Genomic DNA, 9,160 nt, shown 5'->3' with positions numbered 1-9,160 from the left:
AGATTTGCACTAACAGTGTGATCCGGAGGTGTGTCCCGGAGGAGGAGGAATTGAGTATCTTAGAGGCTTGTCATTCCTCTCCCTATGGTGGTCATCATGGTGGGGCGAGGACATCATCAAAGGTTCTTAGTTGTGGGTTTTACTGGCCAACTTTGTACAAGGATGCAAGTGAACTTGTAAAGAGATGCGACAAATGTCAAAGAGCGGGTGGAATTTCGAAGAAGGATGAGATGCCTCTTAACACTATTCTCGAAGTTGATATTTTTTATGTGTGGGACATTGATTTCATCTACCCGTTTGTTAGTTCATGTGGCAACACATACATTCTAGTGGCAGTTGACTATGTTTCAAAGTGGTTTGAGGCCGTGGCTTTACCCAATATGAGGCCCGAAGTGTTGTTGAGTTTCTCAAGAAGAGTATTTTTACTAGGTTTGGCACTCCGCGAGCAATCATAAGTGATAGGGGGTCTCGTTTTTGCAATAGAGCTTTTGACACTTTGCTTGCAAAGTATGGTGTCAATCACAAAGTGTCTACTCCTTATCATCCTCAAGCGAGTGGCCAAGTTGAAGTATCAAATAGGGAAATCAAGAGTATATTGTCAAAGATGGTCAATGCAAATAGGACCGATTGGTCAAAGAAAGTGGATGATGCTCTATGTGCATATAGGACTGCTTACAAGACTCCGATTGGTATGTCTCCGTACCAGTTGGTGTTTGGGAAAGCTTGCCATCTACCGGTCGAGTTAGAGCACAAGGCCATGTGGGCTTTAAGGAAGCTGAATCTTGAATGGGATATCGCAGCAAATGTTCGTGTTGAGCAGCTTAATGAACTTGATGAATTCTGATTCCATGCCTACTCCAGTTCGTCCTTGTACAAGGACAAGATGAAGTACCTTCATGACAAGTATGCTCGTAGCAAGGAGTTCAAAGTGGGTGATTTGGTTCTCTTGTTCAATTCTCGGTTACCTCTGTTTCCGGGAAAGCTTAAGTCAAAATGGAGTGGACCTTTTGAAGTGGTGCTTGTGACTCCGTTTGGTGCACTTGACTTGAAAAACAAAAATGGAGAGATCTTCAGAGTTAATGGGCACAGAGTCAAGCACTATCTTGGCAAGATTGATGACAGCCACGTGGTGGCAATGATCCATCTAAAGTGATTTGATAGTAACCTGCATCGTGCGGCGACGTTAAATTAGGCGCTTCTTGGGAGGCAACCCATGTGTCTTTCTTTTTGTTTTTATTTGATTTTCTTTTTAGTGTAGGATTTGCTTTTGGTCTAACTGGTTGTGAGATGTGTTTAGGTTGTTTTGATGCAGTGCAGGACCAAATTGGAAAAATGTTGCACTCTCTGAAGTTTGGACCGCTGCCGCATAGCATTTTCTGAGGCCGCAATGGCCTTATTGCGGGGGCAAAATTTCATTGCGGTCCGCAGTGTTGAATGGCCAAAAAGTGGGGATTCTCTGAAGTTGTCACTGCGGCCGCAATGCATTTTATGCGATCCGCGGTGCCTTACCGCGGCCGCGGAGCATTTTCTGCGATCCGCAGTGACTTCCTCCCTAGTGCTTCATGTGTTTAAGTACCACAGACCGCGGTGCATTTTGTGCAGTCTGCGGTAGGTAGGTATCGTGGGACCCAGGTCCTTTTCCTATAAATAGGACCTCAGGCCCTCATTTACACTTTTCGCCCATTTGCTCTCTAAAGGAAAAAGTAGTGTTCATCCCTAGCCCTAAGTGCAAATTCAAACATTGTTTCTAAATCATCTGTGTTGCATCTCATCTCTGGTACTTCAAATCTTTCCCTAGTCTTTAATTTTGTTCTATTCTATTTTAATTTGTTAGTTTGTACTTCTTTTCTTCCCTTTTCTTTAAATTTGTAGCGTAGGGTTACATAATGCTGTTTAGATTAGGGTGAAATAGTTAAAAATGATGATTAACTACCTAGGGGATTGATAATATGTGAATTTAGGCTAAAAAGGAGAAAAATATTGAACCCCTAGGTTGGTGCTGCTAAGTTATGCTTACCGCGACCGCGATGGATTTTCGCGGTCCGCGATGCTTCTCCGCGGCCGCGATGGTTTTTCTACGATCTGCGGTGGAAAACTTCAGAGAGGTTGATGTTGAGGACCCGCGGTCGTAGTCGACTTTCACGGTCCGTGGTGCCTTACCGCGGCCGCACATCATTTCTTGCGGTCCGCGGTGCCCTGAATCAGAGAGTGGGTATTTTGAACCCCACTCCACTGCGGTCCGCGGTGCCATTTTATGTGTTCCGTAGTGGTGACTTTGCGGCCGCAATGCATTTTGTGCGGTCCGCAATCATCTGTCTTCATTTATACTGTGATACTAACAAACATTAAATGAATTCTCCTTGAAGACAATGGTTAAATCACGAGGCGGTGGTGACAAACAAAAAGGAAAAGGAGAGTCCTCCCGGGGTAGGGGATGAGGAATTATAAGATTGACCCCACAAGTTCGGAAAGCAATTGGAGAAACAAGAAAACAAATCAATGCTGCAGATAGAGCTGCTTCCCATTCAGACAAGAGTGAGTATGTACCCTCCCGGGAGGCATTTGAGTCTGATTCAGTGCCGCAGTATGTTCCTGATTTCCCGGAGAGGCTAAGATTGAGAAATGAACCTACCCCTCCAGGCTCTCCTACCGCTCAAGCTTCAATTTGAATTTCTTCTGAGTCGTCTGAGGGCTCAGCTGAGAGCAGTAATAGTGCAGCCACTACTTCACCTACTGCTTCGACACCTGGAGAGGATCCCGTCGACGATGAGGTTCTAGATGAAGAGGGAGGGGATGTACCCCAACCCGGGGGTGTGGAGAGAACTAGAAACCCCAAGGTGTGGAGAAGAAGATTTGACTGTGAGATTGCTTACCACAAGTTCCGAGAGTGGTGGCCCTAGAGGAAATTGATTATTGAGCGCCAGTTCATAGAGAGGGATCTCCTACCTCACAACCCTAATGTGAAGAGGCAATTCAGAGAACGAGTGGGATGGGATTACTTCACCAGCAGGGTGCTAGAGGCAAACGAGCACCTAGTCAAAGAGTTTTACGCCAATGCTACCCACATCAAAAGGGGCACTAAAGTGACTAAGGTGCGAAATTTGAAAGTGCAGTTCGATGGGAAGACAATCAATGACTACCTGGGCTTTATGGAGGTAGATGAATCCCTATACTTAGAGAAGGTAGCACTGGAAGAGGCAACCCGTCCGTGGTTGGCCGAATACCTGGCACTCCCGGGAACCACCCCAGCTTGGTTGACATCAGGGGTTCAAATTCTGAGGAAAACCTTAAACTTCGAGGCAAAGGGGTGGGAGACATTCGTATGCAGCAGGCTGGACCCCACTACTCATGAGAACTCTCTGCCTTTCTCCCGGGCGATATTGGTGGCTTCTATCATGGCGGGGTACCTGATCAACATCGGGAATGTTATGTCTAGGATGATCACACGGGTGGTCAATGAAGGTGATAGATCATACCCCTTCCCAAATTTCCTGACAATGTACCTTGAGGACCAAGAGGCGAAGAAAAGGAAGTTTAATGTGAAGGTGAAACCAAAGATGCCTTTTTCCTAGTACAGCCTAAAGGGTGATGACAACCCCAAAACCAAAGATCCTAAGGAAAAGCCCTACTTCTACTGGCCAGTCTGAAGAGCCAGTAGTAGGAGTCCCTTCTGCTCAGCCTCCCAAAGCTACACCAGATATTGCCCCAGGACCCTCTACTTCCACAGCTCCAGATATTCCCTCATCCACAGCCTACCCATTGACTGCCCATCGTTTGAGCCAAACACTTGCCAGTATCAACAACTAGATGCAGGCAGCTACTTCTAAGTTGTCTGTGCTTGCTAGCTTGGTGGTAGCCCAGTCTGTACCCCCACAGCCACAGGTTCCAACTTCAGTGGAGGAGACTCTCAAGGAGCTTCTGTACAACCAGAAGAAGCTCATGGATAACCATCAGTTGGTATTAGAGGTTGTAGGTGCTCATGGAAAGGCATTAAAGGAGATGACAAAGGAGACAAAGAATCTGAGAAAGACTAGAGCCTCAAAGGAGTCCGTGAAGGGGTTGAGGGTGGAAGTGGAGAAGATGAAGGCTGATCACTTGCCATTGGAGCTTCTATTGCATGACCCACCTCCAGTAGCTCAGACTGAGCTGGAACAGGAGTTGGAGAGGGCACCAAAGAGGAGGAGAGTGATCCCTCGAGCAGATGATGCAGTCATTGAGTTGGAGGACCCGCAGGGAGGCTCTTCTAGCCAGCCCTAGGTCTCAGAGCAGCCTTAGTTCCTAGTGCAGGCACAGGTTACAGGGATCCAGTCACAGGTTCCCGAGCAAATCAGAGGACCCAGGGACCCAGGCCCATGATCCCATGCAGACGGAGGACCAATAAGGAGTTTTCTTTACTCTCTATCTTCTTTTGTTTTGTTGAGCTTATTTTTGGCTAGTTAGCATTGAGGACAATGCTAGCTTTCATTTGAGGGGGTAGCCCTATTTTGATGATGTTGGATTGTAAATATGATACAATTTTTGTTTTTGTTATGCTTTTTCACTTTTGGTATGTATATAATTTTACCAGTTTATTTCCCTTTTCGTATTTTGCAACCTTGGTCTGTATATAAAGTTACTTTCTGACGTATATATTCATTCCCTCCTATGTATATTCGTTTAAATCCCCTATTGTACATATTCAGTTTACTTTCCGCATTTTCTTTCATAGCTTCTTATTTTATTTTTGTAGCTTCTTATTTTGAGTTTTGCTTTCAATAAGCCTTTGGTTTTCTTAATGCCACGGTTCTTTCCAAAGGTGGAATTTGTGTTAACCGGGTGGCTCTTCCCGATGATGGATGGCATGACAACCTTCTTAAGGGTTTGAGTCTGTTTTCTTTTTGTTTTTGTGTAAATAGTAGCTAGTAAGTAATAGTGCCTCAGGCAAAGCTTCACTTGGGCCTAACACATTTGCCTTTAATCTTATGGTCAAAAAACAAATTGGTATGTATAGGATGGTGATAGTTGTGGCCTTGAGACTCTTGTGTTGGCCGACAATCATCAAGTGGTTTTTCGGGACCATTTGTGTTGCTCAAATCTTAGCTAAGGTCGTTGTGGGCCCTCTACTCTGTCTCTTTAGCAATCCTGTAGCTTGTGTGGTGAGAATTTGAATTGCAAGTCCAAGTCCCGTGCCATTGAGTCTAGAACTTCCCCTGAATGTTTGTCTAGGCGAAATCCTAAGTGTAGTTTGACTTGAGAAGTGATTATAGGCTCTCCTTGATCCGAATGTTATCTTGAAAACATCCATAGCCTACCAATGATAATATCCCTAGTCAACCCCTTTGAGCCATAGCCCTTTTTCTTTCAAAGACCATGATACAAGCCTTTACCCGTTCTAAAAAGACCCTCTCTTAGCACCCAATCTTTCCTTAGCACATGGCAAAAGCATAAGTTTGGGGGAGAGACGAGCAATGCAACAAAGTGGTAAAAGGTACAAAATGTAGAAAAGGAAAGGCCAAAACAACAACAACAACAACATAGAAGAAATGAAGGGATTCAATAAAAGTAAAGTGATGAAAGGTGTGGAAAGTTTAGAAAGGAGAAAAAGTTTTGAAATGATCAAGAAATAGTGACAGTGTGTCTCTCTAACCCCTAAGAAAGAAATAAATGGCTCAAAAAGTCAAGAGAATGTGTGCCAAAATGAAGCAAATGAAGTGCTTAAGGGAAGACGAAACCTACTTAGACCAAATATGTCCTACTCTGAACCAAAAGCCTTCAATTATATCCCCACAAAAGCCCTATATGATCTTGAGTTGAATGAAGTTTACATTAGTGGTGACTCACATAAGGGGCAAGCTTATAGTACTTAGAGCCTGACTTGTGACCTTTCTTTGAGACAGATGAGTGTGTTTCCACAATCCTCGTTCTGAGTGATACAATCTAAAAGTGAGGTTTTGCTTAAGGGAGAGTGAGGAGTATGAGTTTGGGTTCCACAATGACCAAAGTGGTAGAAGGAGTTTTCTTGATGAGTTGAGTCAATTCTTGATGCTTTTGTGTCGCACTAAAACCATGGTGTTTAAAAAGTTGAATGTTGTTAATGATTCATTTGAACTGAGGGCGATTGTTAGTCCCAATTGATGCTAGAAGAGGTCACTTTAGGTCAGCTGAATTTTCTTGGCTTTATTGTTAAGGAGGCGGGACTTATTTTGTTTGCTTGAGGAAAAGCAAAAGCTTAAGTTTGGGGGAGTTGATAACTAGGGATTCTAGTTCATTTTATACTCCTTTTTACTTGAGTTTGGATTAAAAATGTAGACAAATAGTCCCAAAGGCTTACATGTTGTACTTATTTGCAGGGTTTGGTCAAGAAAGTGACAAAGAAGTCAAAACCAGCTCAAAACGGAGTGAAACCTCCACAAGTACCAAGAACATGTCAAAGCACTGCTGCAGCATAAAATCCACTGCAGCTGCAACAGATCCACCGCGGCCGTGGTCCATTTAGTGCGGTTCGCGGTGAGGTGATTCAAAGAGGTGCAATCCTGGTGATGTTAGGCAGTGCTGTCCGCGGTATATTCTTTGCAGCCGCAGTAGCCTCACCGCGGCCGCAGACCATTTGTTGCGGTCCGCAGAGTGGAGATTCAGAGAACCCAGGATTTTGGAAATTGCAAGACATAGTGGCCGTAGACCATTTTGTGCGGTCCTTGGTGAAGCCACCGCAGCCACGGTGCATTTTATGCGGTCCGCGGTGGCCAGATTCAGAGAATGCATAGTCAAGATAAAAAGCCTCACCGCGGCCGCAGCACCTCCGTCAGGGGTATTTTTTTTCCAAAAAATTTGGCCTTGTATAAATACTCTTTTTTAGATTTTTAGGGTATCTATCTTTTAGCTGAGCGCGTGAACGGTGGTTTTAGCCCATTTGAGTAATTTTATAGCTGGTTTAGCATTGAATCTTCAATTGTTAGTTTGTAATCATATTATATGGGCTATTCTTCATCTAAATATTTGATTTCTTCTATTATTATGAGTAGCTAGACCCATTAGCTAGGGTTGTGGCTCAACCCTAGTGTGGGTATTTGATGGGTCTTTTGTTCTAAGGCTTAGATGTTTATGGGTGGTTGATATTTGGACTGATTTATGTTATCCATGTTGAATTAGTGGTTGCAAACACTAATTTGTGCCTATTTGACTTGGGCTCTTCTTGAGAAAGAGAGCTTGAGTCTAGGAAAATCAGTTCAACAAGAATTGGGACGTATTCAAGAGATTGATAGCCCCAATTAAAGGGTTAAATCTAGAGATAGTAATACCCGACTTGAGCCTATATTGCTTGCATAATTTTGACACCCAATTGGTCTTGAGAAAGTCAATTAGGGCAAAGTCACTCAAGCTACCAAGAGGTATAGAGTGAGTAGTGTCGTGCATTGGCTATATCGGGATCCCAAACTTAACAGCTTTGCCTTAGGTTTTAGAACCTGTCAAGTATTCACCTAGGGGAAAGTCACTTCCCTAGTGCCTCGTTAACCATTTAGAAAACCTTACAAGCATTCATACTTAGCTTAATTTCGCATATCATTAGCATAAAATTAGAAGTAACAAACAAACAAATATGATTGGAAGTGTAATCAAGAGCGTCACGCACTACTAGATTAGATAGAAATCCAACTCCAAACATTGTTCTCGCTCCCTGTGGATTCGATCCCGACCTTCTCGGGTAAAAGCTGCATCGACCGCTCTTGCTACTTTGTAGTGGTGTAGGGTTGGACACGATTAGGCATCAGCCTCGAGAGCTTTTGCTTGGGCTATCTCATTAGTAAGGTCGAAACCTCGAGCGTGGATCTCTTCGAGGGTCTCCCTCCGAGATTGACACTTGGCCAAATCAATGACCCGTTTCTCCCGGTTGGAGGCTTCCCTTAGTTCATTTTGAGCAGCCTCGGCATCCTTTAAGTACACAAAAATGGTCTTGTCAGTCGTGGCCTTCGTGCTCTCGACCTCGGCCCTGGCTTCAGCAACCTCGGTCCCGGTAGCGGCAAGTTTGGCCTCGAGCTCATCGGTCTTCTTGGCCTGGGCCAGATTTTTTACTTTGATTCCCCGGAGCTGAGTCTTGGTCGATGCCAGGTTGGCTAGGGCAGCCTCTTTCTCGCCAGCGAGCTGATCCATGTTTTCATTCCACTAGTTGCAGTCGGCCTTAACTTCATCGACCTCCCCTTGAAGCTACCCGATCATGTCCAATTTTTGCTGTAGCTGATACACTGAAGTGTTAGCCTCCACAATTGGGTCAATTAGACCATACTCTTGCAAAACGAGGGTTATCTGCTTATCCAGCTCGGCCTTATTTTGACGAGCTTTGGCCAAATCTGCTCGTAAGTCTTTGAGCTCCTCCTCCTTTTTATTGCAAAGGAGCCTCAAGGCCTTCCCTTCATCCGAGGATCTCTTGAGCTCGGCCTCACCCTGGCTCAACTCGGCTCTAAACGTAGTAATGGCCTACACAGAAAAAAGGAGATATCAGTTAACGCAGAAGGAGAAGAAAACAAAAATTTTTGCAACAATATAAGTTAGTGCTTACCCGAGAGAAGATACGTTGAGCCTCTTCAAAGAGGGTAGATGCATCATTGAGGTCGGCAGCATCATCGACCCCAGTAAAACAATCCTAAAAAGGATCTTCTTTGAGGATCTTGCTCGGGTCGGGCGTTTGCAGAGCTTGAGCGGCCTTTATTGCCTCCTCGGAATAAGATGGTAGAGAAGGGGAATGACCTATTGTTATGGCCCCGATCTCCACACTCGGGGCATTCTGATTAGCCTCGAGATTCTCGGCACTTGCCCCCTTCGGTGTACTTGTTGAAGGCGGGGGAATAATCTCAATCTCAGGGGACTCGAGGGCTTTTCCCGAGTCTTCCTTTGGAGTTTCCTCACCACGAGGCAAGGTCTCCGGTTCGGAGGGATTGGCGGCCTCTACTGGTTTCCTAGTTCGGGTCACCAGCGCCGATTCTTCGCCCTCATTTTCTTCATCATCCAGAAACTGGTGGGCCGAATATACGTCCACGCGAATAAGTTTCCTCCTTGGCCTTCGAGTAGGGACCTCCTTATCCTGGGGGTCTTCGATTTTCGGAGCTCTTTTCCTCTTGTTATCTTTCCCCGATTTGGAAACCGGGGACACGGTCTCTTCCCCGGGCGGGGCTGGCCTCATTTCGGA

The sequence above is a fragment of the Nicotiana attenuata genome, chromosome 11 (genome assembly GCF_001879085.1).
Source record: "Nicotiana attenuata strain UT chromosome 11, NIATTr2, whole genome shotgun sequence".
Taxonomy (NCBI): Eukaryota; Viridiplantae; Streptophyta; class Magnoliopsida; order Solanales; family Solanaceae; genus Nicotiana; species Nicotiana attenuata.
Note: the sequence above shows the minus strand (reverse complement) of the source record.